Here is an 8,333-nt window from a genome sequence, read left to right on the forward strand (position 1 = left end):
AAAAAAAAAAAAAAAAAAGATATTTATATTCTACCCTTAGTAGATTTAACATGTACCCTTGTAAAATGCACCATAGGTGTGGTTCCACCAATTACCCTCCCTGTACCCATTCTCCCCACTTCCCTCCCCTTCCTCTCTTCTTTCCCCTTTATCTTGGGCTAAAAATATGGAACACGTCACGAATTTTTGTGTCATCCTTGCGCAGGGGCCATGCTAATCTTCTCTGTATTGTTCCAATTTTAGTATATGTGCTGCTGAAGCAAGCACCCTTAATTTTCAACCCCTAATCCTTGATGCTGCCTACCTCACACCACAACAGCCCAAGAGGTGTTATGGCTCCTAATAGTCCTTAAGCACTTTATACAAAAGGTGACATGAAAGAAAAACGAGGTTCATGGTATTTCGGTTTACTCTGGATACCACCAGTGATACACACGGGCTTCTGAGTTGGCAAAACAAACAGCGCTCTCTTGAACATCCCCAAGTTTCTTATAAGTCTCTGAATGACACCTACTTCAAGCTGCTTTAGTTTGAAATGCTGGCCTTGCCCAACCAGTCTGCTGAGACCATGAACAATCTGAAGAGAACACAGGACATCTTCATTCTTCCACTGGCAGAATGAAATGGAAGGTAGCATTATCATAAAAAGGAAGTCAGTGGATTTCTAAGTATGTGTGTTTTCAAAGGCCATCATTCCTATTCAACAAAAATTCAACTGTATAATTGCAGAAGCAATTAAATAAATAAATGTACACTGCTGTGGTATGAGTTTTAAGGCAGTTACACAGGCATTTGTTTCCCTTGCCGAGCAACTAGGCCCTCTCTATCTAGGCCTGCCAGGTGAGTGACGGTGGTCAGTTGGACAGACCACAGGCCAGTCTTAATGGACAGCAGCAGACCCCGTCTTGTATATTCCTGGGCTGGACATAATAATTTAGTTGCTTAAAAAATATCCTAAGTATTCCACCGCAGCAGCCATTGGAGTTTCCAGTGGCTGTCAGCAGCCATGGCTCTGCATATACTGTATGGCTGTGGGTCTCAACAAGGGCCACAAGGTGACCAAGAATGTGAGCAAACCGAGGCACAGCCGCATCACGGGCACCTCACCAAACATACCAAGTTCATGAGGGACATGATCCAAGAAGTGTGTGGCTTTGCTCCATATGAGTGGCCTACCATGGAGTTGCTCAAGGTCTCCAGGGACAAATGGGCCCTCAAATTCATCAAGAGAAGAGTGGGGACACATATCCATGCTGAAAAGAAGTGGAAGAAGCTGAGCAACGTCCTGGTTGGCCTGAGGAAAGCAGCTGCCAAGAAGGACTGAACGCCCCTCCCCTCTGTGCATAATAAAACCTTTATAAAGAAAAATGCCCTAAGTATTATACAAACCCTGCCATTTTCTACCCACTGAAGACAGAATAGCCCAAAGCTACTTCTTCTGTAATGACCCCTGATCAGAATATAGAACACAACCAGGGAATCTCTAAATCTTTGCCAATGAGTGGAAAAGAAGTCAGAAATCTGAGTCCAAGAAGAAGATGTGAGGTAAGGGTGAAGGCATGTTCTCAAACACGGCAGCAGCTTCTGTGATTTACTCGTGGTTGATATTCAATAAATATAAAAAATTTACCAAGAATGGGCAGAAATTAGGAGAGAATACAGTTCTTATGAGCAAATCGAGGTGAAGGCAAAAGAGGTGCCTATCAAGGACGGGACCCCGTGGCTCCTAGAGGTTGCAGATTCCAGCTCTCGTCAGCCACTTGCTTTCTATGTCAATGGTCAGCACCTGACTCTGGGTTGAATTTCTGGAGTAGTTCTCCTAGGTCTATGACCTTGATATCCAGTTACTGATTCTAAGTGCAAATCTGGACACAAATTTGAGGTTAACAATTGAACCAAAGCCTCCTGTTGTTCAGCCAGCAGTGGAAGGACCTTGTCCTGCCACAGCCTGCCACACCGGTGCAGATGGTGCCCCTCCAGTTCTACAAGATGGTACTAGAAAGAAAGCCGTGGCTGGTAAGACAACCATACTCTTGCCAGAAATATTTAATTTTACCTAAAAATGTATGTAGTTTGGTAGTGTTAACTATGTTCACACTGCTTTAAAGCAGATCTCCAGAGCTTTTTTGTCTTAGAAATCTGAAGTTCTATAGCCCTCAAACAACTACTTTTTTCCCTCTTCCCTCTCTAGCCCGTGGTAACCACCATTCTACTTTCTGTTTTTATGAATTTGACAACTTTAGATATCTCATACAAATGGGATAGTACAGTATTTGTGTCTGTATGACTAGCTTATTTCAGTAACAATACCTTTGAAAATAAATCCAGGAAGGTGGTTAGAGAGGGTATAAAGAGTGAGAGGGAGGCCAGGTGTGGTGGCTCTCATCTAGTATTTTGTGAGGCCAAGGTGCGAGGACTGCTTGAGGTCAGGAGTTTGAGACTAGCCTGAGTGAGAATGAGATCCCATCTCTACTAAAAAAAGAAAAATTAGCCGGGTGTGGTGGTGCACACCTATAGTCCCAGCTATTCAGGTGGAGGCAGGAGGAGCACTTGACAGAGCAAGAGCAGCCTCAAAAAGATAAAAATAAAAAAGTGAGAGAGAGAGAGGAGGAAAATCCACCTTCCTTCTGTCCACATGTAGGCCAGAAGGGGAAGGTCCCTGGGATGTTCTCCTGGGCTGGGCCACGGTTGGCAGGACACGTTACAGCTATAGGAGAAGGTCCTGGAGAATGGGTTCAGGCCCATTGCCTCTGTCAGGAGCATCTACTGAGAATGTAAGTGGTTGGAGTCTCCATTCCCAGTACGCTCTAAAGTGCACAGAACCTCAGGAATTCTCATGAGAAGTTCTTCCTGGGGGAGGGAGAAGCTGGGTAAATAAGTCTGCATTATTTCAAAGCCATCTCTGTAGGAATTTTGGGGCGAGTGCAGAAGAGGCAATGGAGTGCAAGTGAACAGTCTCAGAGCTGCCAGTGCCCCTCTGGAGGAGCGACGCATGTGTAGAATGCACGTCCCTCATGGGCTCCTGCCTGGGGCAGAGAAAGAAGGGAAATTTGGCTTCAAAACTGAAAGACAGTCTGTGAAATTGAGTCACATGTCAAAGGGATCATTGGGAAAAAATGTCTGGGAACTGCTATTACAGTCCAGCTGACCCTTACAGGGCCACTCCCACCAACTGCCACCTCTTGCGTCACTGTGAACAGGGCCACATCTTCAGCATAATTGCTGTTTCTCACTGGAACTTCCATCCAGCACTAAGAACAAGCAGCTCCCCGTGGGAAGGCAGACTTCAGTGCACAGTGGAGGTAACCTTTTCATCTGAGCTGACAGCTCTACCTGTGATAGGCTGATTTATAAATGAAAAAAAATTCTAATTAAAAGATTTTTAACAAGGCACTAGTAATTATCCTTGCATCAGTCTGCTGTGAAGTTCTCCACAGAACTTGTAGCTCTTGCCTTTTTCATCTACTGGATGGCTTTCCTCAGGGCTGCAGGGCACCCACTCAGTCTCTTCTCCTGAACCCGCTCCCAGGCAGTTTTTCTCACCTCAGTTAATGGCATCTTCCACCTTTCTGCTTCTTCAGGCCCCAAATCCCAGTCACGGGGTCAAACTCACAGGCTGCACACATGCAGTCGCAGGTCTCCCCTTCTCTGCATCCCACCTCCAATCGCTTAGCAGGAAAAGCCAAAGGCATGGAAATGGCCCCTCAGGCCTCAGATGACATGTCTCCTCCCAATGTCCCTGCTCTGACCCCTCTGATCCTGGTCTCTGTTCCTATGTCACCTTCTCAGTGAGCCCTTTCCTAATGACTGTGTGTGAGATGTCAACTCCTGTCCCCACCAGCCCTGCCCTCTCCACTGTGTTTCCCTTGTGACACTGACTGCGACTTGGGACTTTCCTGCCCACTGTCTGTCTTCTGCACCTGGGACATAAGCTTTGGGAAGGTGGAGATTCTGTCTTGTTTGTTTGCTGCTATGCCACTAGCACCTAGAACTGTGCACACAGCAGGTGCTCAGTGCAACTCTATTGAATGAATGGGACAGCTCAAAGTCCTCCTCCTTAAGGACACCACCCCGGCCATACCATCTAAAGTCACATCGTATCAGTATGCTCCGTTTCACTTCCACTACTAATAATGATGTCAATCATCTTGTTTTCTTATTTGTCTTCCACATTAAATACAGACCCATGAGAACTCCAGTTTACTCTGACTTATCCATAGCCACGTTCCCAGCACTTAAACCGCGGCCTGGCACAGAGCAGGTGCTTAGTAACTACTTCAGTGAGGGGAGGACCTTTGTGATAACATCCATCCAAATCCATTATCTATTTGCCTTAACATTTTTATCTTGAAAATGTCAATCCACAACAACAAAGATGAAAGGTATGTTTATTCTCCTAGGGTGAATCTGGGATGTTGGGAAGAAATATTGTGTTAAGTCACTGAATTTGCTAACTTTATATGCTCTCCTCTCTCCATCTATGGCCATCTATATGTGTGCACACATGCAACACGCTCTTACAATTTTCTAGAACCTTCTGGAGGTAAACTCCAGGCATCATGACATTTCACTACTAAATATTTCTACATAACCAAAACACCATTTTCCCATCCAAGAAAAGTGATGCTGATATACCCCTGTAAGCTAGGATGACTCAGTCTCCACTCAGATCTCCAGGCTGCCCTGGGACGTCCTCCAGTCCTTCTGGCGTCCAGTCAGGGATCGCTCACTGCATTGGGTCTCATGATCCTCTTCGCCTCTAGCACAGTCCCCCCCATCATTTCATCTTTCAAGGCGCTTTTGAAAGATGAAATTTTTGCAAAGTTCAGATAAGTTGTCTTACAGAATGTTCCGCAGAGACTGTCTAGTCACAATACTGTGCTCAAAAGTTAATCTAATTTATCCCCCCATTTTTTCCAGTTTAATACAGTGAGTCATTTTTCTATTTAAAATATTCACATTTGCTGATTATCATCTTTTGATTACATTTTAATTTCTCAACTATATAAAACATTCAAATGGTTCAAAAGCCAACACCAAACTAAATATAGAGTCTCACTCCTATCCCCGCTCTTTCACTCCATTTCTACACACATTTTGTAGGGAACCATTTTTTTTTTTTTACTAAGTTTTTGTTTAACTTTTGTTTCTTTTGACAAAGTATGCAATGTACACATATGTGTATGTAGTCATATGTTTTATATAAATAGATCTCATTTCCCTTCTTTGCACAGAAGGGCATATACTACATATAGGGCAAATATATTTCTGCTTACGTTTTTGTCTTTTAAAGTGTATCTTGGCTCCATATTAGCTCACAGAGATCTTTTTCTTTTGTATGGTTCCATAGTTCATGGTTGTGTGGTTGTACAAATGTAGATAGCTTGTGCATATCTATTTGTACAAATCCATTATTTTTTAGACTGAATTATGTTCCCACAAAATTCACATATTGACTATATTTGGAGATAGGGTGAAAGGAGGTTTGGTGATGTGCTAACAAGAAGAGAAAGACACAGCAGAGCAATCTCTTTCCATGTGGGCACCAAGCAGAGGCCATGCGGGGACACGGCGGGAAGGCAGCTATCTGCAGGCCAAGAAGATAGGCCTCCCTAGAAGCCAGCCGTGCTGGCACTCTGACCTGTGAGAAAACAAATTTCTGCTGTTTTAGCCAGGAACTGTGGTGTTTTGCTAACGGATATTAGAAGAGTTAAGTGCTAAAGAACTCCCACGAAAACAAGCTGAAGATTAATGTAAACATTGTAACCTGTTTTACCCTCATGTTAATCTGAAATTTAAAGAAACTTAAAAAAGATAAAAGGTATTTCTGGAGGATCTTGAGGAGGAATTAAGGAGAACCAGCAGTATTCTGTTGACCACAGAGGAGGTGACATTTTGTATTAAGTCCTTTTAAAAATCAGTGTGGGCCTTATAGGCCCAGATCCGTTAAAGTGTCACCTTCTGTTTAGACTCAGTCTTCTGAAATCTTAGTCACACACTGTGAGTTGTCTTCTTCCACACCTTGGGCAGGACAGAGGGAAGCCACCTCATCACTGCAGGGCCCAAGGAGGGTGGATTTGAGGCAGTTTCTCCTGTGCTCCTGACAAGATGTCTGTTGTATTAAAAATTCCTTTCTTACTTGGCAACTGCATTGTCTCAACAACTGGATCTCTGCGTGGTGAATAACTAGATCTAGATCGAAACCCCTGTGGTCTTGACAACAGGTGCACATAAAGCACTGTGGATACACACCAAGGCTCGATGGTCTCTTTCCTGCTTGTGTGCTGCCACACCAGAGTTCCTGTGTCTCTGAAAGGTACCGCCCTTATCCCAATTCTTCATGTAGGTACAGACCTCCCTCAGCTCGTGTCAGGGTCAGGGAGCATGCCCTGACTAGACTCTCTGTCCATCATGCACTCCACTGCTAGACAGATAATCCTTCATTTGTTTTTCATTATTTCACTTATTGGCTCATCATGTTCTAGTGAATTCCTACTGCTTAACCTGATTAGGTCTAAATCCTTTTGTCTAAATTTCATTCTTTAATAGTGGGACTCCATGTAATTTAATTGCATTTTGAATTATTTCCCCAAATTATAAGGATATTAGAGAAGTCACAAGGCATCATTTGTGCTCATGAAAGCTGGCTCCTAGATGCCCTGGGAGAGCCTCTTTCTGGGCCTTTGGCATAGCAGGGTCCTCTCCTGGAGAGTCTCTCTCTACTCTCTCTACTGTAATGAAGTCCTATCAGTCCTGTGAGTATTGATTTCAGGTGGCATAAACTTCATGGAAGAGACAGAAGAAAAGTCCTGTCCTTCCCTTCATGTGAAACGCTGCAGCACAACTGTCAACATAACTTGGCACCTACAACTAATGCTCTCAAATAATTCGTCTTCGATTTCTATGGTTTTTCCTTTAGATTCTTCAACTATATTGTTAGTTCTTTGAAAGAAATGTTCTTGCTTTTACATTTATAAGTTAACCCCTGAAAGAACTGACCTTTATGGAATCATGTGATCTACTCCTCTGGTTCTATGAAGTATTGTAGTTAAGCCATCTGGTCCTGATAAGTTTTTGCTTTATACACACACTCTCTCTCTCTCTTTCTCTCTCCTCTGAAGGTAATTCTCTATTTTTTTGTAACTTACTCCAGGGTCTAGCATCTTGTACTGTTATAAAATTCTCCTTTAGCATAGCTGAAATCTCCCACATGTAGCTGGAATGTTATAGCCAGTGAATGAGAACATTTGGCCAACAAATGGGAAGCCTGGAGATACTTTGCTAAACAGAACTTTGAAAGGCTGTTCTATTTCTTTACACGAGTATCTTATAAACCTGATGGATTTAAGTCATCCAAAAAATCCTTGGAGTCACAAAAAGTGTGCTTCAATTATCTTACCTTAGTACCCTGCTGGCTTCTGAAAACTGTAAAGTTGTAACCCTGAATGTTCCTGTTCTGTGTTTTTAATCTTTCTACTTTCCTATTTGTAGGGTACTATCCAATTCCTGGGCTAGTACAGAGCCACTACAGATATAAACAGCACAAAGAACAGTCCCACAAGGCCTAAGGTGCTCGGTGTAACACTGTTACTCAGCAGGAGATGCCTCTCCTGGTGCTGGGCGGCTTTTCCACACAGCAAGACCCTTGACAGTGTACCTGTGAGTAGCCATTTTCCTGGCTGCTTAGTAATTTCCTGTTTTCCCTACCATTCTCTCTTAGTAACAAATAAAACAAGAATAATAGTTTAAGTCCCAAGGTATCAGAGGATCTCTCTGGACAGATCATCGCAATGGCCTGTGTGTGCCCTCCCAGCTGACCTGTGCCCCTCAACACGGCCTGACAGGCACAGTGTGGCCAGCGCCAGCCTCCCTCTGCTCTGTGTAGTTGTAGCTGCTGATGCTGCCTCCAGGGCTGATGTCATGTATACACCACCTTTAGGAAGAATAATCTGTCATTTGGTTTTGCCTATAAGGAATGAAAAAGGCAAGAAAATCACTAGGACAAAAGTTATGACTAAAAAATAAAGAATCAGAAAAAATTGTGTAGCAATGACATTAAACATTGTCCCTTATAAAACAGAAGATAAAATGAAACAGTTGTTACTTCAACAAGCTGGAGGCCTATAATTGTGACTTTATGTATCCTTTCTTTGATTTTCTTCTAAATCTAAGAATTTTTCATGGACTAAATCCTAGCATTTTTTTTCACCCCTAGGTAGGGTGACCAGACTTCCCGCTTTTTAGCAATCTGTCCAGTGGCATTTTTAAAAAGTCCCAATTTTTGGAAAGAATGCATGAACGGGCAGGAGAACAGGAAGGGAATATATGGTTTT

General features: G+C 43.2%; 1 protein-coding gene, 1 non-coding gene and 1 pseudogene across 3 annotated transcripts in view; 1 reads left to right on the top strand and 2 right to left on the bottom strand.

Moving 5' to 3' along the window:
- The window catches only part of LOC105887772, a 49,181-nt pseudogene extending 47,811 nt beyond the window's left edge, over positions 1-1,370 (top strand).
- The window catches only part of BACH2 (BTB domain and CNC homolog 2), a 374,844-nt gene that overhangs the window by 69,710 nt on the left and 296,801 nt on the right, over positions 1-8,333 (bottom strand). The window lies entirely within an intron of this gene.
- Positions 161-267, bottom strand: LOC111727699. Its single transcript, XR_002775183.1, has one exon. It is a non-coding gene; the product is annotated as a U6 spliceosomal RNA (small nuclear RNA).

This window comes from Otolemur garnettii, unplaced genomic scaffold (assembly GCF_000181295.1).
Source record: "Otolemur garnettii isolate 467f Iridium unplaced genomic scaffold, OtoGar3 scaffold00118, whole genome shotgun sequence".
Classification (NCBI taxonomy): Eukaryota; Metazoa; Chordata; class Mammalia; order Primates; family Galagidae; genus Otolemur; species Otolemur garnettii.